The 11,279-nt window shown below is 40.9% G+C and overlaps 1 protein-coding gene across 1 annotated transcript in view; it reads right to left on the bottom strand.

Annotated features, from left to right (window-relative positions):
- Nucleotides 1-10,986, bottom strand: part of LOC311119430 (NLR family CARD domain-containing protein 3-like) — a 75,830-nt gene extending 64,844 nt beyond the window's left edge. The window contains exons 1-3 of the mRNA XM_084194124.1: nucleotides 10,901-10,986; nucleotides 10,608-10,695; nucleotides 8,674-8,730 (exon numbers count right to left, since the gene is read on the bottom strand). The gene's annotated coding sequence lies outside the window, so the exon portion shown is untranslated. The remainder of the gene's footprint in view (nucleotides 1-8,673; nucleotides 8,731-10,607; nucleotides 10,696-10,900) is intronic.
- Nucleotides 10,987-11,279: the final 293 nt, after the last annotated feature.

Raw genomic sequence — 11,279 nt, forward strand, 5'->3', positions numbered from 1 at the left:
CTGGACACACACAGGACACACACAAACTGGACACACACCACACACACACACACACACAAACACACTGGACACACACAAGCACACACACACACACACAAACAAATACACACACACACACACTGGACAAACACACTGGACACACACACACACACACAGGACACACACTCTCACACACACACACACACACACACACACACACACACACACACACACACACACACACACCCACACACATACACACACACACACACACTGGACACACACACACACTGGACACACACACACACACACACACTGGACACACAGACACACTGGACACACACACACACACACACACTGGACACACACAGGACACACACAAACTGGACACACACCACACACACACACACACACACACACAAACACACTAGAAACACACAAGCACACACACACACACACACACACACACACACACACACACACACACACAAACAAATACACACACACACACACACTGGACACACACACTGGACACACACACACACACACACACAGGACACACACTCTCACACACACACACACACACACACACACACACACACACACACACACAAACACACACACACACTGGACACACACACACACACACACACACACAGCCTTTATATAACTTAGTCCAAGTGGTGGTCAGAATGTTTGTCTTAACTAGCCTGATAACTCCAACATGTCTGATATGAACATTGACATAAACCCTCTACATACTTGAGTTTCTCCAGTCTGCAGTGTGGATCCTCCAGTCCAGCAGAGAGCAGTCTGACTCCTGAGTCTCCTGGGTGATTGTAGCTCAGGTCCAGCTCTCTCAGGTGTGAGGGGTTTGACTTCAGAGCTGAGACCAGAGAAGCACAGCCTTCCTCTGTGACTAGACAGCCTGACAGCCTGCAAAGAGTAAAATCATATTAAAACCACACTGCTATTCTTTGGTGGTGAAAATATATTTCCTGAAACCTACCATATCTATTAATATATGTATATATACACTATCAGTCAAAAGTTTGAACACACCTACTCATTCAAATTTGTAAAAAAACAACAAAAAAACTAATTTTTACATTGTAGAATGATAGTGAAGACATTAAAACTATGAAATAACACATATGGAATCATGTAGTAACCAAAGAAGTGTTAAACAAATTAAAATATATGTTATATTTGAGATTCTTCAAATAGCCACCCTTTGCCTTGATGACAGCTTTGCACACTCTTGGCATTCTCTCAACCAGCTTCATGAGGTAGTCACCTGGAATGCATTTCAATTAACTGGTGTGCCTTCTTAAAAGTTAATTTGTGGAATCTCTTTCCTTCTCAATGTGGTTGAACCAATCAGTTGTGCTGTGACAAGGTAGGGGGGTATACAGAAGATAGCCCTATTTGGTAAAAGACCAAGTCCATGTTATGGCAAGAACAGCTCAAATAAGCAAAGAGAAACAACAGTCCATCATTACTTTAAGACATGAAGGTCAGTCAATACGGAACATTTTAAGAACTTTAAGAACAAGTGCAGTCACAAAAAATATCAAGCGCTATGATGAAACTGGCTCTCATGAGGACAGCCCCAGGAATGGAAGACCCAGAGTTACCTCTGCTGCAGAGGATAAGTTCATAGAGTTACCAGCCTCAGAAATTTCAGCCCAAATAAATGCATCACAGAGTTCAAGTCACAGACACATCTCAACATCAACTGTTCAGAGGAGACTATGTGAATCAGGCCTTCATGGTTGAATTGCTGCAAAGAAACCACTACTAAAGGACACCAATAAGAAGAAGAGACCTGCTTTAGCCAAGAAACACGAGCAATGGACATTACACCAGTGGACATTTGTCCTTTGGTCTAGAGTCCAAATTTGAGATTGTTGGTTCCAACCGCTGTGTCTTTGTGAGAAGCGGTGTGGGTGAACGGATGATCTCGGCATGTGTAGTTCCCACTGTAAAGCATGGAGGAGGAGGTGTGATGGTGTGGGGGTGCTTTGCTGGTGACACTGTCTGTGATTTATTTAGAATTTAACCAGCATGGCTACCACAGCATTCTGCAGCGTCACGCCATCCCATCTGGTTTAGGCTTAGTGGCACTATCATTTGTTTTTTAACAGGACAATGACTCAACACACCTCTATTTGACCAAGAAGGAGAGTGATTGAGTGCTGCATCAAATGACCTGGCCTCCACAATCACCCAACCTCAACCCAATTGAGATGGTTTGGGATGAGTTGGATCGCAGAGTGAAGGGAAAGCAGCCAACAAGTGCTCAGCATATGTGGGAACTCCTTCAAGACTGTTGGAAAAGCATTCCAGGTGAAGCTGGTTGAGAAAATGCCAAGAGTGTGCAAAGCTGTCATCAAGGCAAAGGGTGGCTATTTGAAGATTTTCAAATATAAAATATATTTGTTATTTCATAGTTTTGATGTCTTCACTATTATTCTACAACGTAAAAAATTGTAAAAATAAAGACAAACCCTTGAGTAGGTGTGTCCAGACTTTTGACTGGTACTGTATATAAATGAATGAATGTATCATTATTAACAGTAGATAACATGTTTCTAAACACTAATAAATTAATCATTGTGTGTGTGTGTGTGTGTGTGTGTGTGTGTGTGTGTGTGTCCAGTGTGTGTTTGTGTATGTGTCCAGTGACACACCTACTCATTCAAGGGTTTTTCTTCATTTTTACAAATGTGTGTGTGTTGTCCAATGAGTGTGTGTCCAGTGTGTGTGTGTCCAGTGTGTGTATGTGTGTGTGTCCAGTGTGTGTGTGTATAGTATGTGTGTCCTGTGTGTGTGTGTGTGTGTCCAGTGTGTGTGTGTTCATTGAGTGATAGAGGAATACTGACCTCAGAGTCTCCAGTTTACAGTGGGGATTCCCCAGTCCAGCAGAGAGCAGCTTCACTCCTGAATCCTTCAGGTCATTGTTACTCAGATCCAGCTCTCTCAGGTGTGAGGGGTTTGACTTCAGAGCTGAGACCAGAGAAGCACAGCCTTCCTCTGTGACTCCACAGCCTGACAGCCTGCAAAGAGGTCATCATGATTTCACAAACACACTGTTAATTTAACACTAGTAGTGTAGAAGGACAATGGCAGATGCATTTGGTTTATTCTCTTAAACAACATATAGATTCATCTTCTGTCTCCTAGAATTGTATGGTCATATTGTTATACTAATGTGAACATCAATGCAGTGATTCAATATGTTTTTCAATATAATATTATATACATACTATAATATATATTTTTCTCTAAACTGATGATTAATACTTAAATATACTTGTATTTACTCACAGAGCAGCTCTGGAGACTTTGACCACTGTCAGCAGCCTCAGAAGACCTTCCTCTGATCTGGAGTATTTCTTCAGGTCAAACACATCCAGCTCCTTTTCTGAAGTCAGCAACACAAAGACCAGAGCTGACCAATGTCCAGGTGACAGTTTGGCTTCTGAGAGACTTCCTGATCTCAGGTAGCTTTGGATTTCTTCCACTAGAGAATGGTCATTCAGTTCATTCAGACAGTGGAACAGATTGATGCACCTCTCTGGAGAGGGATTCTCCCTGATCTTCTCCTTGATGTACTTGACTGTTTCTTTATGGCTCTGCGAGCTGCTTCTTGTCTTTGCCAGTAGACCTCGTAAGTGCTTCTGATTGGACTCCAGTGAGAGGCCCAGAAGGAAGCGGAGGAACAGGTCCAGGTTTCCTGTCTCACTTTGTAAGGCTTTATCCACAGCACTCTTGTAGAAAGTAACTTCAGGCTTGTCTCTGAACAGTGCAAAAAAGTTCCTGGTTGATTGAGGTTTGGCCATTAGATTCTCATTGTTGTTGATGAATGAGAGGAACACATATACAGCAGCCAGAAACTCCTGAATGCTCAGATGCACGAAGCAGTACACCTTGTCCTGGTACAGCACACATTCCTCTTTAAAGAGCTGTGTGCACAATCCTGAGTACACTGAGGCTTCATTGACATCAATGCCAGCCTCTTTCAGGTCTTCTTCATAGAAAATCAGATTGCCATTCACAAGCTGTTGAAAAGCCAGTTTTCCCAGTGACAGAATGCTCTCTTTATTCCAGTGTGGACCGGTCTCTTCTTTCCCAAGATACTTTTCATTCTTCTGTTTGGTATGAAACTCCACAAGGTGTGAGTACATCTCAGTCAGAGTCTTGGGCATCTCTTCTCTCTTATGTTTCAGCATGTGTTCAAGGACTGTTGCAGAAATCCAACAGAAGATTGGAATGTGGCACAAGATGTGGAGGCTCCTTGATGTCTTTATGTGTGAGATGATTCTGCTGGCCAAGTCCTGATCACTGAATCTCTTCCTGAAGTACTCCTCCTTCTGTGGGTCATTGAACCCTCGTACCTCTGTCACCTGGTCAACACACCCTGAAGGGATCTTATTGGCTGCTGCAGGTCGGGTAGTTATCCAGAGGAGAGCAGAGGGAAGCAGATTTCCCTTGATGAGATTTGTCAGCAGAACATCCACTGAGGTTGACTCTGTGACGTCACAACAGATCTTGTTCTTCTGGAAGTCTAGGGGCAGTCGGCACTCATCCAGACCATCAAAGATGAACAGAACTTTGTACTTGTCGTAGTTGGAGATTCTTGATTCTTTGGTTTCCATTGAGAAGTGATTGAGAAGTTCAATGAAAGTGTGTTTGTCCTTTTTCATCAAATTCAGCTCCCGAAAAGGGAATGAAAATACAAATTGGACATCCTGATTTGCTTTTCCTTCAGCCCAGTCCAGAATGAACTTCTGCACAGAGACTGTTTTTCCAATGCCAGCGACTCCCTTTGTCAGCACAGTTCTGATAAGTTTGTCTTGTCCAGTTAAGGGTTTGAAGATGTCGTTACAATTGACTGCAGTCTCTGGTCTTGCTTGTTTCCTGGTTGTTGTCTCAATCTGTCTCAGCTCATGTTCATTATTGACCTCTCTTGTTCCACCCTCTGTGATGTAGAGCTCTGTGTAGATCTTATTGAGAAGTGTTAGGTTTCCTTGTTTAGCGATCCCCTCAAATACACATTGAAACTTCTTCTTTAGATTAGATTTGAGTTCACGTTGAAGAATCACAGCACGCTCATCTGAATCTAGAAATAACACAGAGGATATTAATATTACATCTGTTTTAATGCCTACAGTATTCTAAGACTGTCTTATAAAGTTTAAATTATAATCATTTATTCTACATTTTACATTTTAGTCATTTAGCAGACGCTCTTATCCAGAGCGACTTACAGGAGCAATTAGGGTTAAGTGCCTTGCTTAAGGGCACATCGACAGATTTTTCACCTAGTCGGCTCGGGGATTAGAACCAGCGACCTTTCAGTTACTGGCACAACGCTCTTACCCACTAAGCTACCTGCCGCCCAGGTCCGATTCTCTTGTCTGTATAAATCTGTAAATGTTTTCATAATTCATTACACACTGGTGTGACTGATTTATATCATTATTGGTATTATTGATGGCATTAATAATGTTGTCTCTCTCTCTCTCTCTCCTCTGTCTAAATGAATCCACACAACACATCCCTGCTGCTACTTGATGAGGTCACTAGGTGTTGTGTTAAGGCTGCTACAATATCATTGAGTTACACAGCTACTTTAGCTGTACTTTAGCTACAGTTTTTAAATGTTTGTTATAAAACAGCATTCAACATGAGGCAGACAGCTCTTACTTTTCTCCAGTGTGTCAGCAAGCTCCTTCTGGTTCATTTTCCTCAGGACGTGCAGTGTGATCTTCAGAGCCCCCTCTCTGGCACTGCTCTCCTGCTTCTCATCTTCAGCATCCACCACTTCCTTATCCTGCTTCTGACTCTCAAAGCCTTCTGGGAGTTCTGGACTAAGAATCCTCTTGAACATCTTCAGCTCGTTCTTCACAAATGTCATAATATTCTCTTCAAGCAACTGAAATAAATCAAGTAAATAAGTTAAGCAAGAGACTAAATGCTTTCTCATTAACACATTAATGAATGATTGACAGAACAACTTTACTTGAGGTAAAAAAAAAAATATGTAAATAACAGGACCACATACACTGAATATGGAGGCCAGGTCTGTTTGATGACTCTGGGAAGACTGACCACTGAGAATCTCTGACTCTGATCTCTCCTGTTGGTTTCTGTGGACAAAACATGAGATTACATTTCCTCATTCAGGGAGTGCACACACACACACACACACACACACACACACACACACACACACACAACACACACACACACACACACAGGGAGGGAATGTTGTGTTAGTTTAATATTGTTTCAGGACTATGAAAATGGGAAAAAGAATTAGCCTATGGATTATGAAAACAACAAAAATAAAAATAGGAAAATGGGAGAGGAGAAATGACTAGAGACTGTTGTTTAACTCACTGACCATGACCCATGAGTTCTTCTTACCTTTGTTCACTAGAAAAGTCTCCCTCTCTAAAGGTTAGAGGTAGACCCATAGACCGGTCACTCTTCATGGACACACAGCTGGGTACAGGGGAGGCTGGTCTCTCCTGCTTGATTGGGCTTCAACACAACAGAGACAAACATTACATCTCTCATCTACTCTGAGCTCAGATGGAGAAACATAAGAAGAGTTTCATTCCAAAACGCTATATATCCATTTTCAGAAATGTTGGTAAATGAGCTTTTATTGTTTAAATAAATTATTAAACCACTACAAGGCTTTATAAAGGCTTCTAAAGTTGGTAAATTCCACTTAAAGTTTCAGACTTGATTTGCCCTAATGAAAAATGGATCAGCCCTTACAAAAAATGCCCCTTATTTATAATCCACATAAAAATGCACATTTGCTATTGCTGCAGGATTATTTTCCTGTTGTGAGAAACTGGGTAAAATTAAGATATTGCATCTGTAAGTGCATTCATCTTAAAATATCTAGGTGAGACAACCACATATCACAGTCAAACATACAGCATACGAACATTACATTCCAGCTAAACATTGGATATAATTGGATATAAAGCGTTTTGGAAAAAAAATCATTTTCATGCACATCTAAAATCTAGAGCATTATATTGAAGCAATCATTCTGATTTTTTTGCATATAGCGTTTTGGAATATAAATTCTTAAACAATATTGTCAACTCACCCAAAGAGACTCATTTTAGAGGCAGGGCCCCCCTCCTCTCTCTCCCCAGAGAGACTCATTTTAGAGGCAGGGCCCCCCTCCTCTCTCTCCCCAGAGAGACTCATTTTAGAGGCAGGGCCCCCCTCCTCTCTCTCCCCAGAGAGACTCATTTTAGAGGCAGGGCCCCCTTCCTCTCTCTCCCCAGAGAGACTCATTTTAGACCACTGACCCCTAAACAGAGATGCAGCATGTTGGTTGTGGGTAACACAGTGACAACTAATTATTGAAGGTCAATTGTTCTATTTTATTCATTATCTCTTAGAAATAAAACAGTTTACTAACAGATACATCCAAACAGTCAGATGATTTAATGCAATGACTTTTTCTAGCCCATTGACTCCGCCAAACCCACCCACAAGGCCTGAAAACTAGGCCAAAACATAGCCCCTGATAGGCCTACATCTTATTTCAGATAGCCTCCAGTAGCCTGGGCAACATGTAGGCAAGCTGTAAACTGAACGATTTAGCAGCTTGCTTAGTTCAAATTGACAGACTAATTTATTTAACATGAATAGCAAGACGATGTTGAGGTAGGAAGTGCTTCTGTTGCCCAGTAGCCTGCTGGAATAGGCTACTGAGAATGGGGTCGTAATTTCAATCACTGAATCAAATTGTAATAATAAGGATATGAACTGAATAGGCCTATGCTTGTCAACAACAGCCAGGTTATTTTTATACCTGTAGTCTAATCTGGCTGACTGTTACCTTCAATCTAATGCATTCTAACATCTGATCAGCAATTGAGATAGAACTGTGACCATGGTGACACATTAAATTAACTAAACACGGCCATTATTAATTGCATAATAACACAAGGCTACAACAACAATAAACTGAAGTTAAAGGCTATTTATTACATCTGTTTGCCAGCTCCAGGTTGGCTACACAAGTGGCACAAAATGATTTGCAATGACTCCAGTCATTTCAACATATTTATAGTATAAAACGGTAGACTACAGTAGCCTACATAGGCATACAAATTAATAGGCTACTTGATGGCCAACAGATCTATCATTCTCCACATTTAATGTCAGTTTCATTGTGGAGTTTTTCTCATAACAGAAGCACATGAGGAAGTTCCATAACTTTCATTTCAAATTTCCACTCGAGAGACCCAACAACTGAGCATGTGTAAAAACCTTTGCATGATATGGTTTTCCATAAGCAAAGTCGACATTAGATTTCAGTTTAAACCACCTCCGACAGAATGTATCTAACGTGCTCTAGAGCGCCTAAAGTAGTTTTCCTGTGCTTTGTCACCTTATTTCTTGATGCGCATCAGTTCTACAGCGTTAATATGTGTTATGGAAAAAGGGTTGTAAAATAGGTGTCTCCTTAATGACAATCTAAATAACATGTAGGCCTACTGATTAGTTTCCACTTTGAAAACTGCTGTCTGTCAGCAACTCAGCTCAAGTGGCAGTTCTACTAACTAGTAATATCGCATTCCAGGTATTCACTCACATACTCTGTCCTTTAAAACAGATTATTGTTCAGAAATACTTAGAAATACTCACTTTATTTTTTTGTTCTCTCCATATAGTGTTTTCTGCTCTGTCGTCTCAAAATGGATCCTGTACAAAAGAACACATTTACTTTCTGTTTCACTCAGCAGTCTCCACACCCTGATAATAAAGTGTTTTATTGGTATCTTCCACTAGATGGCAGTAAACACCTGCTGTAACTAGACTTTACAACAGTAAGTGTTCGGTTTCTTGGTCCTGGTGACTCCTGGGAAGTGTCTCAGAGGAGGAGTGCTGACCTAGGATCAGGTCTCCCTGTCCATGTAATCTTATTCATTATGATTGTTTTGTCTCATGTCTCTTTATATTAATATACCCTGGGGACCATGTAGCTGGATTGAAATCACCTTGTTTTATAACCTTCTTTGTTGCTCAGTGGTACTTCAACTGGCCGGACCATGCCCAATTCTTTCACACGGTAATGCTCCAGCATCCACTCAGAGCTTATGCATCTAATGCATTCCTCAAATACTGCAGAGTTGTTAAGCAAGTCCCATCTTCATCCACATTTATTTGCTTATTTGTAAGATGAAACCTGAGGGGATCACTGTAGTGTGTCATCAATGCATCAAAAATGGTTCTGAGGTCCTCAACAATGCTATTATGTACCGTAGCTGGGATGCAGTGTTCTTTCCTGATTTTCAAAATAAAAAGACAGATATTGATTTTGAGACCTTCAATTAGCTGCTCAGTGTTGATCTCTGTGGCTTGAACATATTCAGCCTCTGGCAGACTCTCTACATCGCTCATGTCATCTTCAATGGGATCAGTCCCCGTCTCAAATTCATCATGAGGGCAATTCTCATCTAAGTTGGCTCTTAAAAGCTCTGTGGTGTTGGTAGATGTGTGACCGATAGGCGCTAAAACATATATTTGCTTTCCCACACCCATTAATTCCACAGGTAATTAGAAAATGTGGTTCATGCTGGTGATAGAGGCCAATATGTGTGAGTCGTCTGGACACAGAGAAAGTATGCTCGTTGCAAAGTGGACAATTGAAGAGAGTTGGCATTCTTCAGAAAGATTGTGAACCTTGGAATGATGGGATGGAATCATGGAGATCATTGGTACTCAGCCACTTGCAGACATCATCAAGGGACCAGTCTTCCACTGCCACACTCAAATTAAAGTTGACACATGAAGCAAAAGTGAGAAAAAAAATGTGTCTTTCCAGACAACCACCTTTCCTGCTCATTTGTATTGATGGTTGTTCCATAAAGAAGCAGAGCTTGTCAGGAAAGGTGAAGATGTCTGTCTCTTATGTATCTGATGCCATATTTCTTAGTATGGGACATTATGGGATTCTGCAGTCCCACATTTAAGTGTTGACTCAGATAATATGATGCTCCAAATGGGGCATTAAGTTATTCTTCCATGTCAACCCAAATTGGCATATTAGAGTTCTCAATAAAGAGAGCCTATCTGGGCAGTTATAAAGGCTTCTTGCTATAATTACATGTTAGGGAGCTTTAATCCTCCCTTCTAAGTCTTTACCTGTAATCTAGCTTGGTTCATCCTGGCCCTTTTAATAGTCCAAATGAATCATTTTGTCTATGGTGTTAAAGGTGTAGGCAGGTATGGACAGTGGAAACATGCTGATGATGTAATTCAGTTTAGGAGCTTTAACCATCTTTATAACATGTGGCCAACCCCACAAGGAGATTTGTAGCTTGTCCCAGTTCTTCAACTGGAGTTGAATTTTGTTCAAACACTGTATTGATTGATTGATTGATTGATTGACTGCAAATACATTCATTCACCATTCAGTTAGTGTTGGAAAAGATGAAGGAATGACATAAAACACACAATAATCAAACTGTATTGATTGATTGATTCACTATTCAGTTAGTATTGGATTGACAAAGGAGTAACACAGAACACACTATAATCACACTTCAAATACATCCAAATACTTTATAGAGGCTAACCTGTTAGTAGATCCATAGTGAGCTTTAAACATTGTCTTGCTTTGGTCTGAAATACAGAGGACAGAACAATCCGCCCCAATACACCAACCTGAAATACATCAATTAGACACAAACACAACATAAACAACATGAGTATTCAATATCAAATGCATCTAACTAATCTGATCTGTTTTATGTATTCTTCTTTTTGTCAAGTCGAACATAATCTACATTGGGTCATCTGTGTGTGTCTGTGTGTGTGTGTGTGTGTGTGTGTGTGTGTGTGTGTGTGTGTGTGTGTGTGTGTGTGTTACCTGTTCGTGGTGGTTGATACATTTCTCTATCAGAGCTCACAGCTCCCAAACTCTCCACCACTTAACTGGACAGGGGCAGGATAAGCCAGGTACTAAAGGGAGGAGGATGGAAGGAGATGGTGAGAAAGTATATCATGGATTTAAATGACTACAATTTCTCAATATTGAGTCTAGCTAGCTAAAGTTAGCTAACGTTACAGTAACTTAGTTAGTTAGTTCAGTGGGCTGTCCTGCATTTTCATACACTCACACCCAAACAGATGAACATTCTCCACGTCAGCCAGTGTCTAGTTCACATGTGAGTTCTGCAGACCTAGGGAGTCTCATCACACAGTTAGCTCATGAAATAGGAGAGAACATTGCTAGCCAATTACAGAGA

The sequence above is a fragment of the Coregonus lavaretus genome, assembly GCF_964263955.1.
Source record: "Coregonus lavaretus genome assembly, contig: HAP1_SCAFFOLD_1273, whole genome shotgun sequence".
Classification (NCBI taxonomy): Eukaryota; Metazoa; Chordata; class Actinopteri; order Salmoniformes; family Salmonidae; genus Coregonus; species Coregonus lavaretus.